This window comes from Pteropus alecto, unplaced genomic scaffold (assembly GCF_000325575.1).
Source record: "Pteropus alecto unplaced genomic scaffold, ASM32557v1 scaffold21, whole genome shotgun sequence".
NCBI lineage: Eukaryota > Metazoa > Chordata > Mammalia > Chiroptera > Pteropodidae > Pteropus > Pteropus alecto.
The window spans coordinates 30,600,867-30,611,458 of NW_006436282.1; positions in this window are offsets into that span (position 1 = coordinate 30,600,867).

Consider the following 10,592-nt stretch of genomic DNA (forward strand, 5'->3'; position numbering starts at 1 on the left):
GACCTCCCACCCCTCAACATCCATACTAATGATAAGGGGGTTCATGGCTCTTAGAAAAGAGCCAGGCGGGAAAGTTAGGGGGTTTCTGGTCTGTCTGCAAAGACTCTGAAGTCATCATAGAAGGGGTCCGCCCTAATCCGCCCACAATTAAGCAAGCCAGAGGCATTTTTTTAACTCACACAAAGACACAAATCGGCAGATAATTAGGGAGCAGTTTAAGCCAGTCATTGAGCAATGAAGACCCCAACGACCTTCGACTCACCTGAGTCTCATTATACCATCATTATAATATGATGCATGTGCCCAGAAGTTCATTAATATCATTAAAACAGACTGAATTCTGGGAACGAACAGGCGCAGAACGCAAAATGATGACTCACAGAGTCCTGTCGATCTTAGTTGTCAATCAAGGAAGCCACTCCTCTAAGAAAAGTCACCACCCACAGCAAAAAGGGATGAAAACCCCGAAGTCTTTGTCACCAGGCCTTTGAGCCACGCTGCTCTGGCTCAGGCCGCGTCCACGTCTGGACGTGGACTTTCCCTTCTAATAAAACTGTTCTTTTCTACTGTATTTCGCCGTCTTGCTCAACTCTTTGTTCGAGACATCAAGACCCTGGACAACACGCCGGGAGAGGACCTCGCTCTCCGGTGACGGCTTTACCCTGCTTGGGAAATAATAGACCACAAAGAACCAGATAACACAAGGATTAAATTTCGATGAGAATATACGAAAAACCTACTGCTTATACATCCAAACACTTAAGTATAATGGATGATTTTTATAATAGAAATTAACACAATTAACCCAAGAAAAAGCAGAAAAAATAAGTTCATTATTAACTCGTAGCCGCCAGCCCCTGATAGACACACGGACCACCAGAAACCAGTGAGTTATAGGAAACACACTCTGTATTCAGCCAGCTGGGTCTGCCAGGGGTACACAGACCCCGAATTAAGCAGCCCCGAAATGTAGAAGTACAGGGTTTTTAAGCCCCAAACCCCATTCCTCATTCTGTATGAATACAAAAGTCTATTTTTCTCCTATGCACTACCCGTCAACCCACAGGTCGGGTGTGCAAGCGGGGTACGGAAGCAGAAAGCTTATTGTTAGAGTATGATGTCCCCATGGGCGATAGCCGAGCAGTAATTTTCCGGCCAGCACAAGGGAATTGAAATGGTGTTCGACAGTCTGCATAGACCCACTTAACACTCTCATACGAACACATACGAGGGCCCAGTCCCGTTGCTTGGCGACTAGGCAGGGACTTAGAGTATCGTAAGACCCTTGTACACTTTCTGCCACCTCCAGCCATTCCTTGTGAATCAAAGACTTTGAAGAATGTAAGACGAGAGAAGACCCCACTTAGAGATCAGCTGCCCTGACATGATTATTCGGACCTGGAGGTCAGGATTAGGGCAGTCAGAATCTGTCAGAATCTGTCAGGATCCGTCAGGATCACCTAACCCCTTTACTCCGAACTCCATTCATTTTTTTTTTAATTTTGACTAAGTACCCAAGCCCCCACTAAATGCCAAGCACTGAGGTAAGCATTAGGATGCATCTGAAGAGATTTGTCATCTAGAGAAGGGTACAGAAAAATTATACAAATAATTCCATTTTATGGAGCGGAATGGTTAGAAAAAGTCTCACAAAGATGATGACATCGGTCACGGGCTGAACGTTTGCATCCTCTCAAAATTCATTTGTAGGGGCCCTGACCCCTGGCGAGATGGTGTTGGAGGAGAGGCCGGTGGGAGGCGATTAGGGTTACACGAGGCCATCAGGGTGGGGCCCTCCTGCCGGGATTGGAGCCATGCTCAGGAGAGGAGGGTCAGAGAGGAGGGTCGCCCCTCCCTGTCCCTCTTTCTCCCCGCTTCTCCCTCCCCCCACCCCCTCCCCGCCCCGTACCCTGAGCAGAGGCAGTGTGAGCACACAGCAGGAAGGCCACTGTGTTGCGACCGCCAGCGGCTCCTCACCAGACGCCAGGTCTGCTGGCACCCTGGTCTGGAGTTCAGCCCCCAGAGCCGGAAGAAGTGTCCTTCTCTTGTCGAAGCCACACAGCGTGGGACATCTGGTTGTAACAGCCCCAAGTGACTAAGACAACTTAGGGCTCAGACTGGGCCCTAAGGGTCAATGGGTTTTACCCGATGAAGATGGGAGGGAAGGTCAAGTCACAGAAAGCACGTGCGAGTGACCTCGGGTCCTGGGAACGCTGAGAGCACGGGACCTGTGACGGGGGCAGGGCGCGACGAGGTGGCCAGGGCAGGCGTGGGCCACGTCTCTGAGGGACTTTCACGTCCTTCTGAGGAGCTGACTCCGAAGGCAGATGCGAGACAGTGCAGACGTGATCTGGGTTTTCTTCAGATGCTTCTGGCTCCCTGGTGATGGTTCGACCGAATCGGGAGACAGGGATCTCGTCCGCGGAGCAGAGAAGCTGCGCGTCCGGCGGGAAGGGGCGACGCCTTTGGCTGTGCTTCGCGGCCAGTGAAGAGTACGACAAAATGTCCGTTTCTGACTCACAGGTAGCGGAAACACGGGTGTTTGAAACTATCACTCAGCATGGTCAACGAGGAAATTAAGACTCCAGACCGACCTGTCCATTCGCAGCACGCGCTCATCCTCAGTGAACCGGTGGAGGGCCGGTCGCTCCCCGCAGAATCGCTCACCAGACCCCCGCGCAGGTGAACCTGACCTTGGGTGGGCAGGTTTCGATGTGGGTTCTCACCTTGGTAATGAGCGGTGGTCCCTTTCAGTCAGCACCGGGCACTGTTAGTAGCTGTTGAGCTTTAGCTCTGGGGATGGGTGGCGCTCTCTTGGACCCCAGACTCAAGACTGGCACCTTCCGATCAGTGTGTGGCTGTGTGCGCCCTGCCACAGCGCGCGGGGCTCTGGGGAGTCCTGGAGGAATGGGAAGTGAGGGGCTCCAGCACAGGGAAGGGCAGCCGGTGCGGGCAGGTGCCCCAAGGGGGTCTTCGGGCCAACCATGGTGACCTGTGTCCTGGCCTTTGGGTCTCCTGCCTCCTTCAACTTTGCTTCTGAATGCACTGCATGCTCCTCCCACTTTTCCGTCTGTGATTGGGTTCTAATATGTCACAATGGTATGTCAAGGCTGACGTCATCTTGAAACGTGCTGGACATTCGTGAAGACGCACTGTGGATGCGTCTCTTCAGACATCTTCCCGCGTGAGTCTGACATGTACAGCTGATTAGTTATCTGTGCTAATCAGTCTTCATGAGGAGCCTCTAGGATACCCAGATCTGTCAGATATTCCGCTTGCTGCTGGGCAGTTCCTACATACCACAAGGTCAAGGGCCTCCCAGAAGACAGCCAGCTAAGATCCCCGAGAACATCCAAACTCCCAGTGAAAACAAGGTCGCATTTTCTGTCTTAGACCTCCTGTCCCTCGCAAAGGGGCCCAGCTGCTCGCAGCAGGCCGACTGGGATCGAAGCCGTGGGCGGGGCGGCTGTATGAACGGCGAAGGCTTTTCCGAGACTGGCTCGGGCCTGGTCTTCTTTCACTCTTTGACCTTCTGGGCATTACCAGGTCGGCCACTCCGTAGTCCCGATTCGTGGGGGAGATAATGCTGCTCGGGGGCCGCCGAGAGGTCCTGGGGCTGGAAAACGACCCTGAGCGCGGACGGCGGTGAATTCTCCCCGGAGGATGAACTGATTCTACCTCCGTGCCTCTTCCTTCACGCATGTCCATCTCGGTTTGCTCACCCACAAAACGGGAATGGTAATAACTTTAGAAGTCTCACGAAAATTATAATACATGTCAAGTGCCTCAAAAATAGTAAGGATTACTGTTCATTATATGAATTCTGGGCCAGAGACATTAGCTGAGCAATCTGCAGAAACCAGTTCATGGAGACCGAGATAGTTTGTTTTATAAAACGATTAAAAAAAACAAATACCTTTTTATCGCTCGCAATCCAGCAATCTCAAAAACAACGCAATTAATTTCAATATGTATAACCACTGATTGAATTTAAAGTGAGAAGTGGCTATTTGTAAGGTTCCTATCCCTTAGCTTCACTTCATCTGCAGAAATCTGAATTTAGAAATTCCTGGCTACAGCCTCCTCTGGCATACGAACGATTCCAGCAGCAGCCGTGTCTCACTGCTGTGGCTGCACGCATTTCCTGTCTGTCACCAAGGAGAAGACAGAGCTGCAACTGAAGGGCAGTCGCTTCTAATCCTGGCACTGGACGGGAGGTCAGAGCTCCCCATAGCCCCGGGGGAACCCTCGTTTCAACTCACAAATCACCTGCATGGCTTTGTGTGTGAAGTCGATCTAGCTTTGGCTCCTGTCACATGGGCGGTCAGATTGTGATTCTAGGACGTTAGACGGCTTGTCCAAGGTGCGGGGAAGCAGTGAGCAGAGGAACACAGGCCTGCAGGAAGGTGAGCCCTGCTTTTTGAGATAAGAGCTGATTGAGGCTGAATGTCGGGATGAGAATAAAAGATTCGAGGTGTCGGCAGAGTTCTTCGCAGCTGCTGTTGAATCCGACCGCCTGGCTCCACGGCCGGGACTGGCTGCAGGCAGGACCCCCCACCCCGCTGCCTGACGGATCTCAGGTCTAGGACGGGCAGTGGATTCTGCAGCAAGCCCACGCTGTCCGAAGCCCTGCGGCCCGGAGCTCGGGGAGAAGACGCCTTCGCCACACTCGCCTTTCCTTCGGAGGGAGAAACTGGAAGGGACATTGTGCCGCTACTTCCCAAGGGTCTCCATCCGGAGCTGTGCAAGTGCCGTTTTAGAAGTGACTGTATTAATTGGGTTTCATTAATCCCCCTCTGGGTTATCCGCAGACTGGAGAGAAGAGGTCAGAGGGTATCAGATATTTAGCAGTTTTGCCAAGACAAAAAAAAAAAAAAATCTGAATATTTTTCCTAATTACCAAAATTACTGTAATTCACAGAATAATTGGAAACAGCTGGTCATCTGTTTAAGAGACAATTTCACATCATCGCATAAGACAAAGGCATGCCAGGATCACGGCATCTGCCTATTCTTGCCCGCATTAGCGCACAGTTGGAGCAAATGATATTAATGCCAGACCGCCACCTAGACCACCCCTCTGCTCAAGCCCAGCCGTCCTTACCATTTTGCATATTTCACAGCAGGACATTGTCACAAAGCCTTAGTCAAGCAGGAAAGTCGTGTCGAGGCTTAACATGTGAAAATATCTACTTCTTCCTGTAACTATGAGAGAAGACACTTGACCATCCTCAATGTCTTTATAGTAAGGCATGGATGATTTTAAAACTTCCAATCTAGGGGTATTATGAGTTTTGGCAAAAGAGACCTGGATTGTGAAACCTCTGAGGGTCTCAGGTGCTTCTACGCCCGCATGACAGGAGGACGAGGGTGCCAGGGGCCCTGAGAGCGGAGTCGAGGCGCTACGGAGACCTTAGCTTCGGCGCTCTGCAGCATTTAGTTGGGGGTAATAAAGCGATGTCTGGACAAACATCTCGTTATAGTCCAAAGCTTTGTTCATAACAGCAACAGAAAATGTCAAGAAATATACCAGAAGCTTTCGCCAGCATCATCCGCGCAGCCGGCACCAGCTCAGTCTAGCAGAGGTGGAACAAATATCCGTCCAGAAAGACGAGAAATAGAACGTGCGGATGTGAAAGCCTGTGTCGCATGGGCCTCGGGAGAGGCTGCAGTCGGGGAGGAGGAAGTGACAGCTCTGAGAGACAGACGGAGGGCTTGAACCCGGGAGGGTCGGGGAGTGCCGACAGTGGGGACCGCAGGGCATGAAAACAGGATCGTTTTCCACTTAGAAAACTCCATGTGCGGGTTTTGGGGCGGACGTAAGTCTTCGATGTATTTGGTAAAGACCAAGGAGGGGGGCTGCTGGATCGTAGGGTAAGCACACTAATAATCTGTCGCCCGTCTTCCATGGTGGCAGTGTTCCTGCCGCTCCGTGTCCTCGCCCCCATTCGGCGCTGTCGCTGTTTCGGATGTGACCGTTCTAACAGGTGTCTACGTAGTGGTGACTGGCGTGCTCGTGTTTTGTCCTCAGTAAAGCCAAGGACAGTCCCCTTTATTCCCAGTTTGCTGAGTCATCATAAATAGTCGTTGGATTTTTATCAGATGCCTTCTCTGCATCCATTCGTATGATAAGGTGGGTTTTCTTCTTTAGCCTGTCAATGCGATGGATTGTGTTACTTTATTTTCAAATGTCGTAACAGTCTTGCATACCTGAGATAGATTCCGCTCAGTCTTTGTGTACGATTCTTTTTATACGTCGTTGGATTCGATTTGCTATGACGTTGTTGGAGGTGTTTGCATCCGTGAGAGATGTTGGTTTTTGCATCCGTGAGAGACGTTGGTTTGCAGTATTCTTTTCTTGCAACGTCTCTGTCTGGTGTGATTACTGGGTGAATGCCGGCCTCATAGAATGAGTTAGGCAGCATGGCTTCTGTTTCTGTCTTCCAGAAGAAGTTTCGGAGAAATGGCACAGGATTTTTCTGTACGTTTTTGGTAGAATCCATTAGTGAACCCATCTGTCTGGCACTTTCTGTTTGAGAAGGTTAGTAATTATAGGTACAATTTACTTAATAGATCTAGGCCTATATCTATTGATTTCTATGTCTATTGATTGTTGATTTCTTCTTGTATGAATTTGGTAAATTGTACCTTTCAAGGAATTGTTCCCTTGCATCTAGGTTATCAAATTTGTGAGCATAGGGTTGTTTATATGAATCCCTTGTTTATAATGTCCACGGAGTCTGCAGTGATGTCCTCTCTTTCGTTTTTGACATTTGTAATTTGAGTCCTGTTTCATTTTTTTTTCTCTGATCTGTCCGTCTAAAGGCTTATCTATTTTACTGATCTTTTCAAATAAACAACTTTGGGGTTTACTGACTTTTTCTATGGTGCTCTTGTTTTCAACTGTATTGATTTCTACTCTGCTTTTTATTATTTATTTTCTCCTTATTTTGGTTCAATTTGCAATTCTTTTTTCTAGTTTCCTAAAGTGAGAGCTTAAATTATTGATTTTAGATCATTTGTCTTTTCTAATACGCGCAGTCAATGCTATAAATTTTCCTCTAAGAACTGCTTTTGCTTCATCCCGCAAGTTCTGATAAGCTGTATTTTCATTTTATTTTGTTCAAAATGTTTTTTAATTTCTCTTGAGATTTCTTTTTCGATTAATGTTTTATTTAGGAATGTACACCTTATCTCCAAGCATTTTGGTATTTTCCAGGTGTCTTTCTGGTACTGATTCGTAGCTTAATTCCATTGTGGTCCGAGTGCAAACATTGTGTGATTTCTATCTTTTTAAATGTGTTAGGTGTTTTTCTTGCTTAGAATGTGATCTATTTTGATGAACGTCCCCTATGGGCTTGAGAAGAATGTATACTCTTCTGTTGCTAGAGGAAGAAATCTATAGATATCGATTATGTGAAGCTGATACTGGTGTTTCTGAGTCCAACTACGTCCTTACTGATTTTCTGCCCTCCCCCGCGGCTGGAGTTCACCTCAGGTTTGCCCACACGGAGCCTCCAGCAACTCATTGATCACAGTGCGGGTTCTCCTGCCCAGGTGCTGGTAAACTGGGATTCTCTGCCCCACCTGTCTGTGTCCCCAGTTTGCGGGGGGCAGCAGTGTGCCCTGTGACCTCACTTCTCTGACAGGTCGAAGAAGAGCCGTTGGTTATTCAGTCCGTTCAGCTTTTTACTTGCAGTCAAGATGGAGCGCTGACTTCCATGCTCCTTACACGTCCGGCCAGAAAACTGATGTCCTCTCTTCAGCTCTTTTTAAGGCAAAGAACTATATGAAAAAAAATTCTCATGTTTTTTTAATGATTATTATTGCAGTTAAAACACCGATTACCCCACGGATCGTGGTGCCTTAGCTCAAGTCCTAAGAAAGAAAACTGTTCTGAGCTTGAGTTGAGAAAACTGTCTCCCGAGAATCCATAACGGCTCCCTTTACTAAAGCCTAAGCGTTGCTGCCTCCTTTCCAGCTCTACTTTATGTAATCTGCCTGGAAACGCAGAGTTAAGTGAATTCCGGCGGGAACTTCAGGTAGAGGCCTCCCCCAGGCCCTCCTTTCAAATGCACTTCATACTTCTCTTCTTTCTGAGGTAATGATTTTTTTATTATCATCTGTCTCAACTCTTTGCTCAAATAGATATAGTGTAACTACTCACGATCTCTTAAAAGCTAGTCCTCTTTTCAAAATATTCTCTTGATAAGCTACGAGTTCTTGAAGGAGATTCTTAAATGAACCAGCCAGTGAGTCTGGAAGTGCCAGCACCGGAAGTCCCCTGCTCTGCTGTGGGAACCATCGGAAGGACGAGGGTCTCAACGCAGCGATGAGGGTCAGCCTGGCTGAGGCCGGGCCGGGGATAAGAACATGCAGAAAAAAGGGCAAACTATGCAGCTAAAGCACAGAACTGGAAAGTTCTATTAACTGACCTTTCAAGAAGCACCTAGTTAGCTAAGGATGCTCCCCGCTAAAAGCCTTTGTGGCAGACCCGCTGGATTCCATTGCTGCCTGGTCCTCGGCAGGGGTGCTGGCTTGAGAGCTAATGGACCCCGACAGCGGTGTGAACGTCAGTCCTAGGCCCTGGGAAAGCACTTAGCAAGGGCCTCACAACGTCAGGGCCTAAAATAAGCCCTCGTTCTCTGGGGGGCCTCTAGAAGGACACCCACCCACATTCTAGGCCTTTGTGGAGGCCAAGAACACTGCTTTCCTGTCCCCGGGAGAGGCTGGCAGACCTGTGTCCCCTGGCTGCCACACCGCCAGCCACCAGTATCCTCACCCCAGCTCAACCCAAGATGCTACCCAGCACGTGGCCTCTGGTCTGGCCGAGAGACATGTTGTTTTCGGAGTATTAAATTGTAACAGAGAGGACAACTTAGGAAAAAATCAAAAGATACCTGGGTACAGTCAGCTTTCCATGAACATTCCTGGATTTTAACGAATTGCTAAGTTAAATTTTTACATAATTCTCTCTGACTTTTGACCTTTCGAAGAGGGTCTTTATTCTTATTTAGCCACTCATTGTCGCTAGTGTCTTCCCCAGTGGCATTTCTCTCTCCAGGTCCGAGGTAACTGTGACCGCCTTTTCGAGGACCCACTGTGTCCCCACACAGCTTTTGGACTCTCCGGTGGCACCTTCCATAGTTTGTACTTCCTGGTTTCTGCCCCTGTGTCCCATTGATAGACACCGCTGTGCCTTTAAGGGACTGTTCCCCCTGCCCGTGGGACAACGTCCGACACACCGTGGAGCTCGGCGACAGCGAGGTCGGTTTGGGTGGACGTGTGGCTACCGCCGTCCTAGACAAGACGTGCGACCAAACCACCCCAGACAGGTCTCTGTCACCGCTGTCCCCTATAGAGTGACAGTCATCGTGTGGTCATAGTCATCAGCTTCTATCTAGAGTAAGAGAATGGTTTGGAGAGCTCCGAGTGTGTGAGGTGGACGTCGGAACCGCCAAGGGCATCGTCTCAGCTGTGAGACAGGCGATTCTGACAACCCCAGGCTGAGGATGTGCCCCGAGCAACGGACCACTGCCCAGGGCAGAGCAACGCCGGGGGGTGCAATGTGATGGTCACTGCTCCACGGGGCGGGAGCCCTGCGGCTGGCGTTGAGCTCGATGGGACCCGTCCCGGGCAGAGGCAGCAGCTAAGGCTGCTGGAAGCAACACGAGAGGCGTTCGGTCCTGTGTGTCCACCCCTGGTTCAGGACCCCGAGACGCCCTCCATCTCCGTCCGCCCACGTGCCCGTGTGGGAGGGCAACGGGGAGGGGCCGGGTCGGGACTGGAGAGCAGGGGACCTCTCCATCAGCCGCGGCTCTGGGGCCGGGTCGCTGCTGGCCTGGTCTCCCTGTCACCAGGTCGCACATTCCAGCTTACACGCCGGAAACTCTCTACAAATAAGGAAAGAATGGAATGTTTTTACAAGATTTCATCGCCACATTCTTGAGAAAACAAGTGTCACTGATGTTCTGTATCACTAGGTTTCACATGTGTGTGGGCACAAACGCCAGGAAGAGATGACAGATGATAGATGACAGATGATAGATAGATAGACAGATAGACAGACAGATAGATAGATAGATAGGAAGATAGATAGATAGATAGACAGATAGATAGATAGACAGATAGATAGATAGATAGCTGGTAGACGATAGACAGACATTTAGTTGCATTTGTAAGAACCTCAGAGATCTTGTTCCAGAAAGCAAAGATGTCACCGAATACGACTGGAGTCACATCAAAGGGACAGAGACGTCATCTTGAAGGGGCCGCACTAAGAGACGAGCAGAAGCAGAGCGGAAGCATCCACGAGAGTAACAACCACAACACACTAGCGCACATCAATTGTGTAAAAACCACTACACACACACGTGCACACACGTGCACGCACACACGTACACACAGTGCACTCACATGCATGCGTAAACACACATACGCACATGTGCGCACACCTCACACATATGCACACACGTGCAGACACCACACACGCCCCTTGTTTCTGGTTGGAGGCCGCTGGGGCACCGAGGCTTTGCTATGAAACTGCCCAAGAGGATTTCTGCTCCCTAAATCCCCCTTCTGATACCACAGTG